This window comes from Triturus cristatus, chromosome 7, assembly GCF_964204655.1.
Source record: "Triturus cristatus chromosome 7, aTriCri1.1, whole genome shotgun sequence".
Taxonomy (NCBI): domain Eukaryota; kingdom Metazoa; phylum Chordata; class Amphibia; order Caudata; family Salamandridae; genus Triturus; species Triturus cristatus.
The window spans coordinates 532,426,437-532,446,002 of NC_140590.1; the positions used below are offsets into that span (position 1 = coordinate 532,426,437).

The 19,566-nt window shown below is 44.4% G+C and overlaps 1 protein-coding gene and 1 long non-coding RNA gene across 3 annotated transcripts in view; one reads left to right on the forward strand and one right to left on the reverse strand.

The window, feature by feature from the left end:
• Nucleotides 1-19,566, reverse strand: part of LOC146810030 (uncharacterized) — a 79,577-nt gene that overhangs the window by 52,102 nt on the left and 7,909 nt on the right. The window contains exon 2 of one of the 2 annotated variants that reach the window (XR_014966539.1): nt 1,654-1,802. The exons of the other annotated variant lie outside the window; for it this stretch is intronic. This is a non-coding gene — a long non-coding RNA (uncharacterized LOC146810030). The remainder of the gene's footprint in view (nt 1-1,653; nt 1,803-19,566) is intronic. 2 annotated transcript variants of the gene reach the window in all.
• Nucleotides 1-19,566, forward strand: part of LOC146810031 (uncharacterized) — a 98,505-nt gene that overhangs the window by 8,700 nt on the left and 70,239 nt on the right. The gene's annotated exons all lie outside the window — the stretch shown is intronic.

Consider the following 19,566-nt stretch of genomic DNA (forward strand, 5'->3'; position numbering starts at 1 on the left):
GGTTGGTTAAAGACGGTAGGGATTCGGGAGTGTATAAAGTCTTGTAAAAGGAAACAAATTTGTTTAAAATATTGTTATCTTTGATTAAAGAAATACCCTCAGAATTTCGTATAGACTCAATCTTGGTTCGTTCACGTCGTATTTTCAAATAATTTGCTAATAATTTCCCCATTTTATTTTGACCTCCATAGTAACGTGCACTACTCTTTAAAAGATATGAAGAAGCAGCTTCAGTGGAAGATTTAATAAATTTGAATTTTGCATCGATAAGATTTTTTAATGAAGATTCCGAGTTTGAGTGGTAATAAGTATATTCAAGTTGTTTGATTTCAGCAAGTAATTGGGAAGTTTGGTCTTCAAAATATTTCTTCTTTTGAGAAACAAAATTTATAATAAAGCCCCTAGCAGCAGCTTTAAAGGAGTCCCTGATCATAACAGGAGTAGAATCTGGAGTAGAGTTGAGGGAAAAGAATTCGGAAGCAAAGGAGGAGAATTGGCTTGAGAATTTTGCATCAGATAATAGGGAATTGTTGAAACGCCATCTTCTCAGATGAGAAGTAAAGGGTAACAGATCAAAATCAACAGACATTGGAGCATGATCCGAAATTAAAATGGATCCAGTCTCGGAGTGGGAAACCTGTTGAGACAAGGATTTACTAAAAAAGAGGTAATCTATTCGAGATTGTGAGTGATGGGAGGGGGAATAAAAGCTGTATTTTCGAGTGTCAGTATTAAAAAGTCTCCAAATATCAACTAGGGATTTACGGCTTATGGTAGAAGTAAATTGGGAATGCATCTTAGTGTTGGAAAATTTAACTGAAGAGCGTCTGTCCAAAATGGGATCAAGATCTGGTTACAATCGCCACCAAAAATAATATACTCATCTTCAAGCAAAAGGAGTTTCTTAGAAATATGAGTCCAAAAAACATTATCTACTGTAACTGGAGCATAGACGTTGAAAAGGACTAAAGGTATTTGATTTAACTATTAACCAACGACCTTCTGAATCACATTCCTGATGGGAGACTGACACCTGATATTTTTTATGACATAGAATAGAGACTCAATTTTTCTTACCTAAAGCTTGGGGAGAAAAAACATTACCTATCCAACACCGCTTCAATTTAGACGCTTCAGCATCAGATAAGTGTGCTTCTTGAATTAGTGCTATGTCAGTCTTCAATTTAGCTAAATGGGATAATACCCGTTGCCTTTTTATAGGATTGTTTAATCCTTTAACATTCCATGTAACTACTCTGAAAGTAACCAATCAAAATCAATTTGAACAGTTAGTATGCAAACATTATCGAATAAGTGATACAAAGTAAAATGAGAATATAACCAGATAACTATAATATGAACCGTTGTTATGCAGGTACTAAAAAAACTAAGTTCATTACATAAAGAAAGGTAGAGAATAGGATGATAATGAGAGAAATAGAAGAAAATCCAGATTGGGAAAAAGATAGAGAGAGAAATGAAAAAACTATCACCGATTATGAAGAGGAAAAGGGAAAAAAGAAGAAGAGAGGAAAAAAAGGCAAAGAAAAGAAGGGGAAAGAAAGAAGTATAGGGAGGAAGAAAACACAGAACAGGGATATAAAACAAGTCAAACAACATATGATGATGAAGAAAAATGTCAAAAAGACATACCACAAGAAGACAATGAAGATGGGGAAGGAGGAACCACATAGGAAAGATAACACACCGGACGGAAGACTCCAAGAGGGTGCAGCAAAGGGGAAACCGTCTCCGGGCATTAAACGGAAAAAGTCATACAACAGAGGATCACAGGACCGCACCTGATAAAAAGAAAGGGAAAACATTAGGAGGAATTCTTATACCGCAACCAGATACAACAGGAGAAGGAGGTAAAAACAATTAACGGCAGATATGGAAGGGACAAATAAGATAATTATTAACGAGGAATGTCCATAGAATCATTTCTGCAAGAGTTCAGGAAATGTTGAAGAAGTGCAAGATCTTCATAGTTGGTCGTTTTATTATTATAGGTTACTTTGAAGAGACAAGGATGGAAAAGTCCGTAACGTGCATTCAGGGTACGGAGAGCAGGTCTCATGTCCATAAACAGTTTCTGGCGATCTGCAGTGGCTTTAGCGTAGTCTTGCGCAAAAAAGAGATTTGAACCATTCCAGGTAAGTTTCCCCTTCTGTTTGGCTGCTTGGATAACTTTGAGCAAATCCGTGTATTCAAGGAAATAAAGGATAACACCTCTAGGTTTTATTGACGATGAAGAAAAGTTGGATGAGCGAGAAGGTGGGCCCAAAGGATAAGCCCGTTGAATATTCAATGGAGGAGAACTGGGTAGACCAAGGAGAGTTGGCAAAAAGGATTTAAAGAAAGGTATAGGATCAGAAGTCTCGAGACCTTCCGCCAGACCGTAAATTCGTAGATTGTTGCGCCTGTTGCGGTTCTCCAAATTTTCAACTTGTTGTTTAAGATTCTGTATTTCTCTGTGTATGGCTGGAACCGGGTCCAAGACTACCTGCACTGAGGTAATTCTTGTCTCAAGATCCGCAACTTGTTGCTCGGTATGAGACCAATTATCTTCAAGACTTTGAAGGCATGCATTTGTTTCGGCCATGTATGGTTTAAGCGAGTGAATCTCTTCTAGTAGAAGTTCCATAGATATGGAAGAGGAGGAGTTAGTGGGAGAAGGAGGATTTGCCTTAACTCGCTTTCCTGAAGTGAAAGGTATTTTAGAATTAGGTTTGGAACCTGAACGTGTGAGGAGCCTTTTATCCCCACTGAGTTGGTAAGTGTTTCATCCATGTTGTCCTGTAACACACTAAAGGGGTTGCTATCCTCAAGCGACATGCAGTTAGTGTTCATTTGTTGCGCATTACTGCGATTGGAGCGAGCCATTATATCAAAGAATATGAGCAAAGGAAAAAACTGGAGCCTGTATGTCGGTCCATAAATGGCATTCAAAAGAATATTAAAGTTATATTGAGGAAAGATAAATAGCCACCTAATACATGCCCAGGATAAGTTCAATGACTGAGAAGAAGAATAAACATTGTTATGTAAATCCAGTGAACATGGTATAGGAGAATGACTTGGCACTTAACTCCATGGGAAGACTTAAAATTGCATCCAAGAGAATAAGTGAAACTCTGAGGGAATATTTTGCTCCAGTCCCTAAGAGACTTAAACATATGTAGCAGTCCATAAATGTATGAAGGAGATGAGAAACAGGGTATTTTACCGGCAATTAGGAGATTGGCACTTCAATGCAAAACCTCTGACAGAGAGTTCAGCGGGAAGCGTGGGGAACGATAAGTATGCAAAATGGCCGCCGTGACTCGGCAATGAGCCGCGGCCGTTATCTACCACTCAAAAAACATCGGATACGCTCACCCCGCACCACCGCAATGCTCCAAATATGTGCAGGCGAGGTTCCGCTGCTCGGGGAAGCAGTCCTGCAGTCCGCACTTCCACGCTGGGAGCCCGGAGAGGGCCCATCGCTCTACGCTCTCCCGGAGCTCCTCAGAGCGGCGGCCATTCCCTCCGGCTCTTAAGCCACGCCCCCTGACCATTCCACTTCTGTTGCAAGAGTCTCTTCTTTCACAATAATAAATTCCAAGGTAGAACTCTCCACGTGAGATGGGTTCGAGCGGTGTTGGACCAGCTTGTAAGGTAGGAAAAATACACAAGAGGATAAGTATGAGACAGCAAGGTCGGTGTATGTTTGTAGGTGAGGTTACTATAATGGCACAAACCTAGCTCGGAGCCACTGTAGCAAAGCATCCAGTACAACACATGGTCCAGTATAGATTAAAATCACACACAAATATGTTGTTAAATTAAGTGTTGCAACTTAGAACTGTCTCTTTCTCCCATGTCATTTCTTGTTTTTAAAACTTACATTCTGGCCCACTTAAAAAAAAGCCTTTACTCTTGTCCACCAGAAATGATGGTTCAGGCTGAATCTTGAATAAAAAAAATATGGAAGAGTAGGAAACGGGCTGAAAATAAAAACTGCCGCAGATATTGGGTGCAGCAATACAGGTTTCTGCAGTAATTCCCCATTTCTCAGATGACAATTAGTGTTTCACTTGTAACTGGTAGGTAATTCCACTACTACTACAATTGCATGCAATACAATTACAATTTAGTTATCGAAAAAGGTTCCAAGGCAATTATTAAATACGTTAATGTACGTGTGAGCTTGGAGGAGTAGAGATAGTCTGTTCCAATGTTTTGACAAGATAAAGCTCTACCAGCAGAACAGATGTTACTATCACCCAGATTAATGATACTCGTGTTGTTGCCTTCTGAATTAAGATAGGCTAAGTTGCCTTGCAAAACACACCTATTTGTCAGCAGTGTTTAGCTCAGGGAGCCATCTTGCTGAAGTCAAGATCCAGCATCCTTGTAACTTTCACCTGGTATTACCCTTCTTCTCCAACATCCTGTGACTTTTGCTTGTACACTGTCAACACCCTCCATATCCCAGAGAGAAAGAGAATATACAGGAAGTAGATTGAGGAATAAACACCAGTTTTTTGTGCTACCTCGTTGTCATGGTGTGCTTGTTGTCATGGTGTGCTGAGCCGTTTTTATCAGCTTCACAGCGCAGGTGAAGAAGGTGCAAGGTCGCAGCTGCAAAACAATCGGGTGACTTCAACCCAGCGATGTTTCTGAAGGGTTTTTATGTCAGCAAAAAAGTAGACTTCACTAATGTTTTTATGATCAGTAAAAGTTACACATACCTTCCAAAGCTCTAGGCTTTACTAGCTCTACAGTCCATAAGTTCCAACCTTCATGGTAATATGTGATGGTTATCTTCGTATCTAGGCTGGCTGGGAGAGTGCTTATTGCCTAGTTAAGACTAGAGATTATTTTCTTTCATTCTCCCAGCACATAGCCAACCAAAACATTGTTGGGAAACATAGACATTTCTTCTCAACACTCCTCAACCAATGTTAGGGCATCTCAAGTGGGCTGTTCAAAGGGGACCTCCAAGGTGCTGAGCCCCACTCTCTTCTGATATACATCCCTGTGGGTGAAAAGTAAATATGGAATATAGATGATAATCCCACTTCCTCTTCTGTTGGTTCTCTAAGGCTCCTATCATATTCTCTAATGTTGTGTTAATCCTTTTAATAAGACCGCGGTCCTATGGGGGAGTTATAAAGAGTGTAGAACATGTCTGTAAGGCTGTGCTTATCTCACTTTACGTTCATAAACTTGGACTTGTGGAATTGTTCCTGGCTCAGTATCCTAATAAGGGTTCTGGTTACCATTGATCACTCTTCCCATCTAAAGGACAAAACTTGACTGGCAGTGGATCCAGGCACAACTTTGTCTGCTCTCCTGATTTACCACTCATTTGAGAGAGGATGTGGTGTAATGGCCAGAGCTGCTGACTTTGGAGCTGGGGAAACAGGTTTGAGCCTTGGCGTCAGTTCAACATACTATGACTCTGATAGAGACTTCTATCAGCAGATTCCTCACCTTTTAAACACTCACCAAGCCTCAGAATGGATCTGGAAAAGTATTGCTAGTACCTCTGCCTGCCAATAGGTGGCACAGTGCTCTGCTCTGAAAATTACATGCGGGCCCTATATAGCCACCACCACTCCACACACTGACGTCAGTTCCTTTCATTCCACGCCTCCAAATGTAGATTTGGAGCATCCGATAGAGACTTCTAGCAGCAGATTCCCTACCTTTAAATTTCACAGGCATCAGACTGGAACCAGAAGATTTTTCGTGAGCAGTACCCCTGCACTCCGGTAGGTGGCATCGGACAGCTCCACGTAGTGTCGTCCACGCCGGAAGTGATGCCGTGTCACATATATATTTTACAAAATCAATGGGGAAACCCTGTGTCCCTCAGAACCTGCGTATCAAACAACAAAGCTACAGTGGTTCTGTAGGGTGTAAGACCGATTTCTTCACAGTATTATATTATTTTCAATAGTACCCAATAGGAACACATGCGAAAACCACTTCATGTATACTGAGTTCAATCAGAATATTTATTTAAACTAGGTTTCTCAGGCTGTCAACAAAAAACAGTGACAAGTAGTGCAGTGAAATAAGTGCTCAGTGACTGTTGTGAGGTGGATGCAATATATACAAGTTCAGATAAAATATGTACAAATATTCACAATAGAGATTACAATTTGATTACAAGGGGGGGTCAGTACAGGCTCAAGACTGTCTTCACGGACGATGTGCCATTAGAAATTGTATGCCTTTGAAATAAAGAAAAGGGCTAATTTAGTTCCCAGTCTTCAATCATAAATCAATTAAGGATTACACTGGCTTCTGATTCACATCAGAAACTCTTCGGATTCGAGAAGAAGAGTGCATTTGACAAAGTCAGACCTCAGTTTTTGGCTGTCTACACCCACTCTATAGCCTTGAGGAAGACCCGCCATGACACCCATGAAATAACCTGACGTCAGGGTCGAAACGTCGGTGTTACTAACTTGTTGGCTCAGTAATATCGAGTCTCTTGGTTCTGAATATGATGCATTCTAGCGCACTACCTGAGACATTGATTATACTTGTACTGACCCCACCTTGTAATCAAATTGTAATCTCTATTGTGAATATTTGCAATATTTTATCTGAACTTGTATATATTGCACCCACCTCACAACAGTCACTGAGCACTTATTTCACTGCACTACTTGTCACTGTTTTTTGTTGTCAGCCTGAGAAACCTGGTTTAAATAAATATTCTCATTGAACTCAGTGTACATGAAGTGGTTTTCGCATGTGTTCCTATTGGTACCATTGAAAATAATATAATACTGTAAAGAAATCGGTCTTACACCCTACAGAACGACTGTAGCTTTGTTGTGTCACATATATAGGCACCACCTCAGCGTGCTGATGTCAGTTCTTTTCTTTCTACACCAGCCAGTGCTGATCCGAGACAAGAGCTACTCCTCTGTTTTTGACAGAATATTTGTGACATTTTATCAACTTCTTTTGAGGTGTTTTCTCCTGATGTGCCAAAGATGTCATCAAGGAAAACAGGTTTCAAACCCTGTGGTGCCTGTCACCGCGCCATGTCGATGACCAATCCGCGCCTTGTTAGTTTGTGGTGTCTGGATGCAACCACAATTCCAAATCGTGCTCCGATTGCCAAGCCATGGTGCCGATGGCTCTGATGGAGCTGTCCCTGAAGCTGGTGGCCGCCCAACATGTGCCTCCATGGAAGTCACAGTTCCAGCCGAAAGGAAGGTCCGAAGACAGTTCCTTGAATCCAAAGACCTCTTTGTCCCATTTGAAATCGGTAAGAGGCACAAAAGACACAAGAAGTCGAAGCGCTTCGACTTCTTCTCGTCCGACGTCCAACGCGATGCAGGTGTTCGAAGGCCTGGTTCCTCTGCACCTGCGCCTGGGCCAACTCCGTGTCTCCCCAGTTTTCAGAAGCTGAAGCAACCCCGTTCAAATGATAGAGTTTTATAAAACCATGCGTTTCATATTTGAGTGACCCGACCCCTCCGGCATGCTTTCGGGCCCCATGGGGTCTGAGGTGGCCCCATCTGGATCTGAGCTAGCGGCTCCGGCCTCTGCTCCAATGGGCCTCCATGGATCTGCACAAGCACTGTTCGTGCCATTACGACCTTCCCAGGTGCTGGCCCAATACCGATGCTCCCAGCGCTGACAACCCCGTTGTGATCCCCGAATCCGACATGGAGCCAGAGCTGCATTGACTGACACCGATTCCGGCTCCAACAGGACCCCGTGTCCTAGGTCAGACTTTGAGCCCTCTTCTCAGGGGCTAGGCTTCGGGGAGGAATGGGAGGGGTCACTGGACCCTTTAGAATACCAGTCTTATGATCAGGATATGGACTGGAGTGAGGAATTGGGTGATGCCGGCAGACTGAATATGTCTCCAGATAATGGCATTCTTTCACCCCCTACTGTGACTAAGGAGGTAGGGGCTACATATGCAATGGTGGTGCGGCTGAGGTCCTCGATCTTCAGTTGCCCTTGGTGGCAGCCAAGACCAACATCTTGACAGCGGTGCTGCAACCGGGAGTCTACTCCTCTGAACCCCTAATCCCGTGTAACAAAGCCCTCATCGACGTCCTTCTGGGGACCTGGTCCAAACCCAGCGCAGGGGCTCCTGTGAATAGGACGATTGGCCGCCGCCACTGCCCTGCTACCGGAGACCCAAATTTACTCACCCAACACCCTACCCCAGAGAGATTGGTGGTTCAAACCTCCACGTCCAATGACACATTCCTTCCCGCTCCCCCAGAGGAGGTAATCCGAGAGGCTGGACAGCTTTGGAAAGAAAAAGTTTTCTTCCACCAGCCTTGCATTGTGGTCAGTGAACATCTCATGCTTATTGGGCCACTACTCCCACACACTGTGACAAACGGTTGCGCAAGTGCTGCCGCAGGTCCCTGGGGAGGCCCTGGCCATTCTCTCCCAAGCAGTTACAGACGGGATAGACGCAGCAAAGTTCACTATATGCTGTGGTTTGGACACAACCGACTAGCCGGGCAGAGTGGTTTAGTCGACAGTGGCCTTCAGACACCACGCCTGGCTGAGAACATCTGGCTTTTAGGGGGATGTCCCAGCTTCTCTCATGGACATGCCCTTTGATGGTACCCGTCTCTTTGGAGACAAGGCAGACACTGCGCTGGAATTCTTTAAGAACTTGCTGGATATGACCAAGTCCTCGGGCATCTCGGCTGCCCCAGGTCATCTCCAATCTGCCTTTCGCTCCTTTTGTGGCCACGGAAGAAGTTTTCAACCATGCCAACCCTATCTCAGCCACCGAGCTATGCAAGCTTCCAACCTTTGTATGGATGATGGCGCAGTTCCTAGCGGCCTCGCGAGATGGGTAGCCAACGGTTTGGTCTAGCCACCACCACCCGGCAGCTGCAGCCTCTAAACCTTCCTAATATTGCACTTTTAGATCATGGGCATCCAGTTGGTGTCAGGATCCGCCATCATCTCCACCATTGGCAGTCCACAGCATTGGACAGGTGGGTTTTGTAGATCGTCTGAAGGAGTTACTCCCTCCCCTTCAAGATGACTCTTCCCTCCATGCCACCATCTTACGACCGACTGATGGAGGATCACTTGTCCCTGCTCCGTGAAGAAGTCATGGTTCTCTTGACCAAGGCAGCTATAGAGATAGTTGCATTGCCAGAAGAAGTCTATGGTTGCTATTCCTGCTACTTTATGGTCCCTAAAAAGGACAAGGGTCTTCATCCTATCCTAGATATCCGATCCTCAACTACTTCCTCAAAAAGGAGAAGTTTATGATCTGCAAATTGTCTCCGGTCTTGTCTGCTCTGGACCCAGGAGACTGAATAGTAGCGCTGGACCCGCAGGACGCCTATTTTCACATCCCCCTCCTGCCTTCCCATAAGTGCTACCTGCGGTTTACTGTAGGCTACGAGCATTTTCAGTTCACCGTGCTCCGTTTTGGCCTTACCAGTGCCCCTCAGGTGTTCACCAAGGTGATGGCGGTTGTCACAGCTCATCTCCACAGGTTATGGGTACGATCTTCCCCTATCTCAACAACCGACTGCTGAAGGTGGGCTTACCCCAGACTGTCATCTCCTACCTCCAGTCTACGGCGAACCGCCTGAATTCGCTGGGGTTCACTATCATCATGCTGAAGTCACACCTGACTCCCTCTCAGATGCTCCCTTTCATCAGAGCTGTTTTGGACACACTGCACTTTTGGGCTTATCCTCAACAGCAGCGAGCCCAGAACATTCAGGCTATGATACCAACCTTTCAGCCTTTAGCCTGGGTTTCAGTGAGACTGACTCAGGCTACTGGGCCTCATGGCCTCCTGCATCCTGCTGGTGACACATGCCAGATAGCATATGCTTATTCTGTAGTGAGACCTGAAGTTCCAGTGGGCAAAGAATCAGGGGAATCTCTCCGACATGGTCCAGATCTCGGGAGTATCTGCAAAGGACCTGCAGAGGTGGCTGACAAACCGCAATTGATTTAGAGGCAGACCCCTCTCCCGTCCCCAGCCAGATCTCACAGTAGTGAGAGATGTGTCACTCCTGGGATGGGCCAGACACTTGGGAGAGGTGGAGATAAGAGGACTCTGGTCTCTGGTGGAATCAGGACTCAACATCAATATACTGGAGCTCCGTGCACTCTGACTGGCATTGAAATCCTTTCTGCCCTCCATCAAGGGAAGGCTAGTGCAGGTGTTCACGGACAACACCACCGCTATGTGGTACTGCAACGAACAGAGCAGGTTGGGATCGTGGAACCTGTGTCAAGAGGCTCTGCATCTCTGGACATGGATGCAACAGCAGGGCATTTCCCTGATGGTTCAACACCTGGCAGGTTCCCAGAACGCCAGGGCAGAAGAACTCAGCTTTCATTGGCTAGCGGATCACGAATGGCATCTCCACTTGGAGCCTTAGTTAGATCTGTTTTCTTCCACTGAGAACGCGCAATGTCAACAGTTTTGCGCACGGGAATTTCCAAGGCAGCTCTCACCCGGAGACGCTTTTTGTCTCGAGTGGAGCTGAGGCCTCCAATACACCTTTTTGCCCATACCACCCCTGCCCAGAGCTCTCAAGAAGATAAGGAACAACCAGGCCCAAGCCATCCTTGTGGCTCCAGACTGAGCATGGAGAGTCTGGTATCCAGAGCTTCTGATCATGGACATCGATCCTACAAACAGGCTGCCCCTTTGTGAGGTACTTTTGTCGCAGCAGCAGGGGAGGGTCCTCCATCTGAACCTGTCCACTCTCCGCCTTCTTGTGTGAAGATTAAGCGGTAGCAGTTGACAGCTTTCGACCTTCTTCCTGAAGTCTGTAACGTTAGTCTTGCAGCCAGGCATCCCTCCACCAAGATGGTATATGCCTGCCGTTGAAAGCATATTGTGGTATGGTGTTCATCCAAACACATTTATCCCTTTTCTGTCCCTCTTTCTGATGTGCTGTTATTCATTCTTTCCCTTGCCCAGCAGGGCTCTACACTAGGCACTCTCAAGGGTTATCTTTCTGCTCCCTCTGCCTTCTTGCGGATGCCAGACCAACCCTCCCTTTTCAAGTCCCCTATTGTAAATAGGTTTTTGAAGGGTCCTGTACATTTGTTTCCCCCTTCCCCTTTCGTTATGCTTCAGTTGGACCTAAACTTGGTTCTCACTTTCTTGTTGTGCACTCCTTTCGAGCCTCTACACAATTGTCACCTCAGGCTGCTCAATATCAAAACAGCCTTTCTTGTGTTGATTACATCAGCCCGGAGGGTGAATGAGCTGCAGGCTTTTTCTTCCAAGTCCTACATTCAAAAGAGCCCCCCTATTGGGCCAAAAGGAACAGGGTAGAATAAACCAAAAACAAAAAAGATTTCCCTTTTGTGCTCCCAGTCAGAATGCACTAAATTGAGTTTTCCATATGCACTCTCTATCCATGAACACCAATTATGACTGTCTCCTTTTTACTAAAAGGTTTTTGTGTGTTTATTATTCAAAATAAATTTAAAAAAAATCCACAATATGCATATCAATCAACATTCTATTAAAGATTTAAAAACATGTGGATAAATATATCATCTTAATACATATCAAACAAAGTTTGTATATTTACCCAAACATAGACTGCAGTTATTTAAAATAATTCCTACACAGGCCTCCTTTCTTTGTAGACACTTCTTATATATCCCATAGTATAAATGGCCTTCACTCCAAGGAACAAAGCATTCACAAAAACTGAAGGACGGTAATATGACCGCCAAGTATATACTGGATTACAAATGACCAGAAATCCAATAACATAGAAACATATGGCCTACGTGGTTCCCTCACAATTTTGGAGGTCTTCTATTACACTAAGAAGGGGTGTGATAGCGCTGCAGAAAGAGGGGTGTGGTGTAGAAGAGTATAACCTAGAAATGAAAAGGGCTAGAGAATAGAATACTTCTTCCCTCTGACAAATAGACACACAATTTTATCAGAGGTGACTATATTCAGACCATAGTAATATATTCTTGGAGTGAAGTGCGCAAGGATGAACGATCAAGTAACAATTGTTTTTTGAGTGAAGTTTTATATATGTAAGTTTATCCCAAGGAAGGCGGGGGATTAACTCCAGGAACCACCGCAAAGCCGCGTCGACAGAATTTATATGCAAAAGGACTTGATGTAATAGAATTTTAATCATGTTTTAAAACTGCAATGAAATAAAAGAAGAATTTTGAAGAATACTTGCGGACATGGATTTTATAAAATTCTTTGTCTAAGTTTATCTGTGGTGCACCTGTGCTGTTTGTTCGAATTGTTTTATTCCTGGACTGGATGACATTGTGACAGTGGGTGTTTTCAGTGTGCACACATCTCTCTGGGTAGTTCCAGGTTGCACTTATACAGGCTAGGGATAGCAAGTTAGGTGCTGAGGCCTATAGGGTTCCACTGTCTAGCCTCTTTAACTTCTAATAGAATTTTGATGTATAGGGATTGATTACATTTATTTTTATTGTTTTTATTTGGCTTGTATGTTTATAATGTGGGATATATAAGAAGTGTCTACAAAGAAAGGAGGGTCTGCGTAAGAAATATTTTAAATAACCACAGTCTATGTTTGGGTAAATATACAGACTTTGTTTGATGTGGATTAAGATGATATACGTATCCCTTTTTTTAAAATCTTCAATTGAATGTTGATTGATATGGATATTGTGGACATTTTTACATTTATTTTGAATAAGTGAAATAAACATACAAAAATGTTATTACAAAAAGGAGACAGTCATAATTGGTGTTCATGACAGAGAATGTATATGGAATATTCAATTTAGTGCATTCTTACTGGGTTATTAACAAATATAGACAATTCACATAGGAGCACAAAAGGGAAATATTTTTTGTTATTGGTTTATCATCCAACCCTCATTTCTTCTCTTTTTATCCGGACAAACTGGTGCTCGGGTCTCTTTTCATGTGGGCCAATCTGTCACCTTGCCGACCTTCTACACTCCTAAGAATCCCTTTAAGGAAGAGGAGGGACTCCACTGTCTGGACCCAACAAGAGCTTTGCCGTTCTGCCATGGCCGCATACAAGAGTTCTGGTTGGACGACCTACTCTTCGTGGGATATGTTGGTGCAAAGAAAGGTCGGGGTGGTGCAGAAATGGACCATCTCTCGATGGGTCATCCTCTGCATCTCTGCATCAAGATCACTGGCAAAGAAGCAGCCGCCTGAAGGTTTATGGGCTCATTCCAGTAGAGCTAAAGCTGCGAGTACTGCATTAGCACGTGGTGTCCCAGTCCTGGACATCTGCCAGGCAGAATATAGGGCTTCCCATCACACGTTTACCAAGCATTACTGCCTGGTCAGTGAGGTCCACAGGGACTGGCATTTCACCTGTTCTGTCCTACATGACTTCCTAGTTTAAATTTGCTTGTGTATCTATTGAGAGGTAAGGAATCTGCGGCTAGAAATCTCTATCAGATTAACAGGTTACCTTAGTTAACAGCTTATCTGGTAGAGACTATATCTAGTCACAGATTCCTTTCCATCCCACCCATCCTCCCTGCTCTGCGGACAGATCTCTAGGGTCAGGGCTAATCCCTTTTAGGGCCCTAATTTGGGCACACCAGTGCCACTGCACTTCATAGTTCTGCGCTTCTGCCGTCGAAAGTCGTGAAAAGTAACTGACATCAGCCGCCGAGTTGGCACCTATATAGGTGACGCGAATGTAACTTCTGTCGCGAACTACGCCGCTGCACGGAGCTGACCAATGCCAACTACCGGTGCACAGGGATACTGCTCATGAAAAATCTTGCGAATCCAGTATGATGCCTGGGGAAATTCAAAGGTAAGGAACCTGTGGCTAGATATAGTCTCTACCAGATAAGGCGTTACTGAAGGTAAGTAACTTATTCTTCTCGTCTCTCATTTTCTTCACTCAACATGTTTTCAGTGTACAAAGCATGTCACCTCCAAAGACAACAGGTTCTAAACCCTGTAAAGGCTGTTGGAAGCATATATCTGTGACAGATCCCCACTAGGTTTGCCTGTGGTGTCTTGGGTTGATCAACACCTCCAAGACCTACAGAGACTGCGCATCATGGGAACCTGAAGGCCATCAGTGAATGTGAGGCAAAACTTTATATCATCAAGCTCAAGAAGACACAGTATCGGGACCGCTCTAAGTTCCGCTTGAAGTCTAAGGCTCGATCTCGGTACCGCTCCCTGAGTCGTTGGAGTGGGCCTACTCTAGAGGCCGGTCTTCATTGCACTCCAAGTTCTCTGGTAAGCACAAACAACACAAGATGTCAAATTGGAGTGCTTCTCCTTATCGCCATTCCCACCACCACGGCAAAGTGCATGGGCAGTGCCAACCGCCTTGCTCCTGATCTCAAAGTTAGTCGACAATTATAACAATAGCCCATGTTGTTAAGGTATAAGTTCTTTTAGAACAGCTATCATCTCTACTCTGGGCAACAATAATCTATTGGTCTGTAGGTGCCTCAATAAATACCTTAAATCCTTTAGTATGGCAGCACCACTCCGCATCCGTCCGCTGTTGTTTCTCAATAAACACTGAGCCTGCGTGTAACCTGGCTTTTTATACAGCCTACCTTGTTGAATCTAGATCAAGAGGAGGGCTAACCAATAATGCGACCACACCTCCAAGGAGAAAATATATCCAACTTGAAGACAACCGCAAAGTAGTTCGGCCATCTTGGAATGGTCAAAAGTACTATCTGCTCGGTTCAGGGAACTTTATCTAAGCTTGCACTTACAAGTGTCCTTTACAAAAAACTATATATTATAATCAGCGGCTTCTGTATTTTCATGCAAAACCTTTTCTGCCTACATTGTTGAATCAAGAGGCGGGTCCACCATTAAACCGAAAAATATATCTAACGCGAAGAAGACTGCGAAAGTAGTTTGGCCATCTTGGAATGGTCAAAAAATACTCTCTACTCGGTTCAGGGAACTCCATCTAAACTTGCACTTACAAGTGTCCTTTACAAAAAATATATGTTCTTAGTCAGCGGCTTCTGTAATTTCATGCAAAACCGTTACTGCCTACATTGGTGAATCAAGAGGCGGGTCAACCGTTAAACCGACCACGCCCCAAAGAGAATATTTGTCTAGCGCGAACCAGATCGCAAACATAGTTCGCCCATCTTAGAATGGTTAGAAACAATGCTTGCCTAGCTCACACCATCGGACACTAACAGGTCTATTTGTTCAAAACTATTGGCAGCGGCATCTGTATTTATGTTCCCGACCTTACTGAAAATGTTGCCTCATTTTTACGAGGCGACCCACACGTCTAAAGGTACCACCGTAATAAACAAAGTCATGGTTGTAGCCATGCACGTTGGATGACTCAGCCTAGACTAACATTTGGGCACTTACTACTGGGTACCCAATAAATATAAAATGAACAAATACTGGTAAACCTTCCTCCTGTATGTAGGGCATCCCGCATTACTAGAAGTGGTACCGCCATCTTGAAGAAGTTAAAAGTTGAACCTACACTACTCGAGGGGCTAAAGCTCCCACCTAGTGCACTTACTCGAGGTACCCTAAAACCCTTCACATAAATTTGAGTTTTGCACCTTCAACTGTGAACATGAAAAGAGCTTTAGTTTCAACAAAAGATTTAAAAAAAAAAAAACATTTATGACATTCTTATGCCATTCTTACATGGGCAACAAACCTGCGGGCTGATTTTTACCGTGTCTTAAATCCCAAAACACATATGCTGATATTGTCACCAAATGTAGCACCCAAATCACAGTGCCACTAATTCGTCTGAAAACAGATATTAACCACTCTGGGTTCCAAATGATTATTCCTGGCACTACTCTAGAAATAACCTGTCTTCTTTCATGCATATTGTACATCGGTCAGAGGGTGTCTGGACAACTGATAGACAGCAGTTAATGATTCTGATGCACTGCAATATTCACACAATCAATGCCATCCAGTTTTCCCCGGAGTTTAGCCCTTTCTGCACTGTTCCAAGTTTGCAAATGTACCATTTCTCTGTGTTTAATTTTTTTGTATAAATCACCACCTCGAATGTTCACTTTGATTTTCTCCAAGATGAACCATTTGAACTCACTACAATCATGATTAGCATGGGCATAATTGTCTGTGAGCGTAGCGGTCTCTTTCTTTGTTCTCAGTGCGGATTTATGCTCGAGAAGTCTTAATCTAAGCTCACGACCAGTTTTGCCCACATACCCAAGTCCGCATTGGCATATGAGGAGATATACAACATTCTTACTACGACAGTTGTTAAGAGTATTAGTTCTTATGACAGTACCATTAAACTCACAGTTTTTGTTGATGATACAATGGTCAAAAAATGGAGCAATTGCCACATTTGTAGTTCCCTATGGCTTTAGTGTTCTCAATTGGCTCTGGGCACTACCTATCAGATTCCTATACGTGTTAACCAGGGAATTCCGTATATTTTTTTTTGTCTAAATGAATAGAGAGGTTTTTGTAACTGGATATCCTAACCATCATTCAAAATCTTCCAGTTTCTGTTCACGATATTTTAATCTGGTTGCTCATTGCCGGAAAATTGACTGAAAAAAAATAATTTGGCATGATTTTCAGTCTGTTTCCTATCTTTGTTGATATCCAGCATGTAGTCACGATCATAATATCTCGCACGTTTGTATGAATGGTTAATCAATTTCTTGGGATATCCTCTATCTTTCAGTTTCTTTTTGAGAACATAAGAGTGTGTGTTAAAGTCATCAATTGGCGAACAGTTCCTGCGTAGTTGCAGAAATTGCCCAAAGGGAATGTTAGCCCTCTGCACTTTGGGATGATAACTCCCATAATGAAGAAGAGTATTCATGTCGGTTGTCATCAAAATCATGTTCCTAGTTGCCATCACCTCAGCAGGGTGTGAATGAGCTTCAGGCTCTGTGCGTTCATCCACCATATACTATCTTCTTCCCCAACAAGCTGCTTCTGTGGACTAGGGCATCCTTTCTGCCAAAGGATGTGATACCATTCCATGCTTGTCACCCCTCTAAAGAGAAGGAGAGACTACTTCTTGGACCCCAAGAGAGTTCTGAGCTTCTATAAGAATCGTACCAAAGACCCCCGGGTGGACTATCAGCTCTGCGTGGGGTTCGCAGGAGCCAAAAAAAGGCAAAGCTGTGCAGAAGTGTACCATTTCTCTCTGGATTTTGATCTGCATTAAGATAGTGAAATAGCAGCCTCCAGCAGGATTGCAGGCTCATTCTACCAGAGCCAAAAATGCTATCATTGTGGTAGCACACAGAGGCCATGTCCTAGACATAGACCAGTCAATTACGTGGGCGTCCCTCAACACGTTCACGAAACACTGTTTTCTGGATAGGCAGGTTTGCCGGGAGGGGCCCTTCGCCCGCTCGGTCCTGCAGTTCTTTCTGGTTTGAGTCCTGTTGGACTTGACCCTTTGTGGCTCAAGTTCCTTAACTTTTTGCTTTCCCCCTAGACCTTTTTTCTGACATGGTGTTGCCAACTTAGATGCTTTGGGCACGTTGCCACTGCTGATCAGTTTCAAAGTGCAAGGGCTCCCTGTGTAAAGGGTAATGGTAATTGGTTGTCCATGATTGGTATGGTTGTCTTACAAGTAAAGTCCCTAGTAAAGTGCACTATGTGTGCCAGGGCTAGTAATGCAAATGCTACAAGTGGGCCTGCAGCACTATTTGTGCCACCCACACAAGTAGCCTTAAAGAGAGAACTCAGGCTTGCCACTGCAGTGCCTGCGCACAGTTTGTTAAACTGCCATGTTGTCCTTACAAGTGCACCCACTTGCCAGGCCTTACCCTTCTCTTTCTATGCACATCAAACACCCCTATGGTAGGTCCAGGGTACCCCCCTGGTTAGGGTGCAGTATATGTGAAAGGTAGGACATGTACTAAGGTGTGTACCATGTCCTAACAGTGAAATACTCTCCATTTCGTTTTTCACTGTTGAAAGACCATCTTGCCCATTGGACAGAATGGGGAAGGCTGTGTAATATGTTTCCAGCCTATCTTCCCAAAAGCTTAGGATGGAGAGCTGAAGTTTAGTATGCCTAAACTCACAATTCAATAACACTTTTTTTTCTGAAGGTGGTTTTTGAATTGTGTGTTTAGAAGCCACTCTTTTAGAAGTGGATGGGTGTGTGTGCTCTAACCTTTCTGTGTGTCTCTGCCTGGTTGTGGATTGACTGTCTAGATCTGAAAGTGATAGGATCTGGGGAATGTCTTGACCCAGGCAAGGAGGTGAGACAGCAACAAGCTGACCTGCATACAGAGTGTAGGGGGGAGGAGTAGCCCCTGGAGGTGAAGAGGCCTGGGCTGCAGCCATAAAACAATGGCTCCATCCCCTGCTGAGTTATTAAGGATCCATACCCCCACTATCAAAAGAAGAAGGTGTCACTGGCAGGGAGACACCCAGAACTGGTTTAGACAGGGGTCAGTGCCCCCTGAACACAAAGACTTCAAAGAAATTTAGGGGTATAACTATGAGAGCTGAAGCCCCTGAATGTTGGAATGGAATGGAATGGAACTGAACAGGACTGAAACTACTTCGTGGTCAAGAGGAACCTCTGCCAAGGAAGAAACAGCTGAAGAGACTGAAGGAAAGGACTGACTCTTGCTGTGTGTTCTTGGGCTGGCCTGCAGTTTGCTGCTTTAACCAAGGATAGGCTAAAGGGACTTTGCTGTGTGCTGTGTCCCACTGCTTGAAAGGACTTTGCTGTGCTGTGTCCTGAAGTAACTTAACCCCAAGGGCCCGAGGAGAGCTGGCTCCCTGTTATGGAAACTCAGGAACACAAAAATTTCCAGAAGTGTCTCAGCGACGCTGTGTGTGTGTGCTTTTTGCAGCCTGAGACCTTGGTAAGAAGTGCCCTGTGATTGTGGGCACCTGGAGTCCAAGTAGGTCTCAGCGACACTGTGTGTGTGTACTTTTTGCTGCCTGAGACCTTCGTGAGGATTGCCCTGGGACCGTGCACACCAGAAGTTCAAGTGTGTCTCAGCGATGCTGTGTGTGTGTGTGTGTGTACTTTTTGCAGCCTGAGACCCTCGTAGGAATTGCCCTGTGATCGTGGGCACCAGAAGTTCAAGTGTGTCCCAGCGACGCTGTGGGCGTGTGCTTTTTGCAGCCAGAGACACTCGTAGGAATTGCCCTGTGAACGTGGGCACCAGAAGTACAAGTGTGTCTCAGCGACGCTGTGTGCGTGTGCTTTTTGCAGCCTGAGACCCTCGTAAGAATTGCCCCGTGATCGTGGGTACCAGAAGTTCAAGTGTGTCTCAGCGACGCTGTGTGCGTGTGCTTGGTGTAGCCTGAGACCTTCGTGAGGATTGCCCTGTGATCATGTGCACCCGGAACTCAAGTGAGTCTCAGCAACGCTGTGTGCGTGTGCTTCTTGCAGCCTGAGACCTTCATGAGGATTGCCCTGTGACGTGCACACCCAAAGCTCAAGGGAGTCTCAGCGACGCTGTGTGCGTGTGCCCTGTTGCAGCCTGAGATCTTTGTTATCGCCATATGCAAGGAAGCAACCAAGTCGCATCGGAGGCCCAAGTCACGAGAGGCGGGGAGGAGAGCAAGGCCGCACCCCCAGGTAA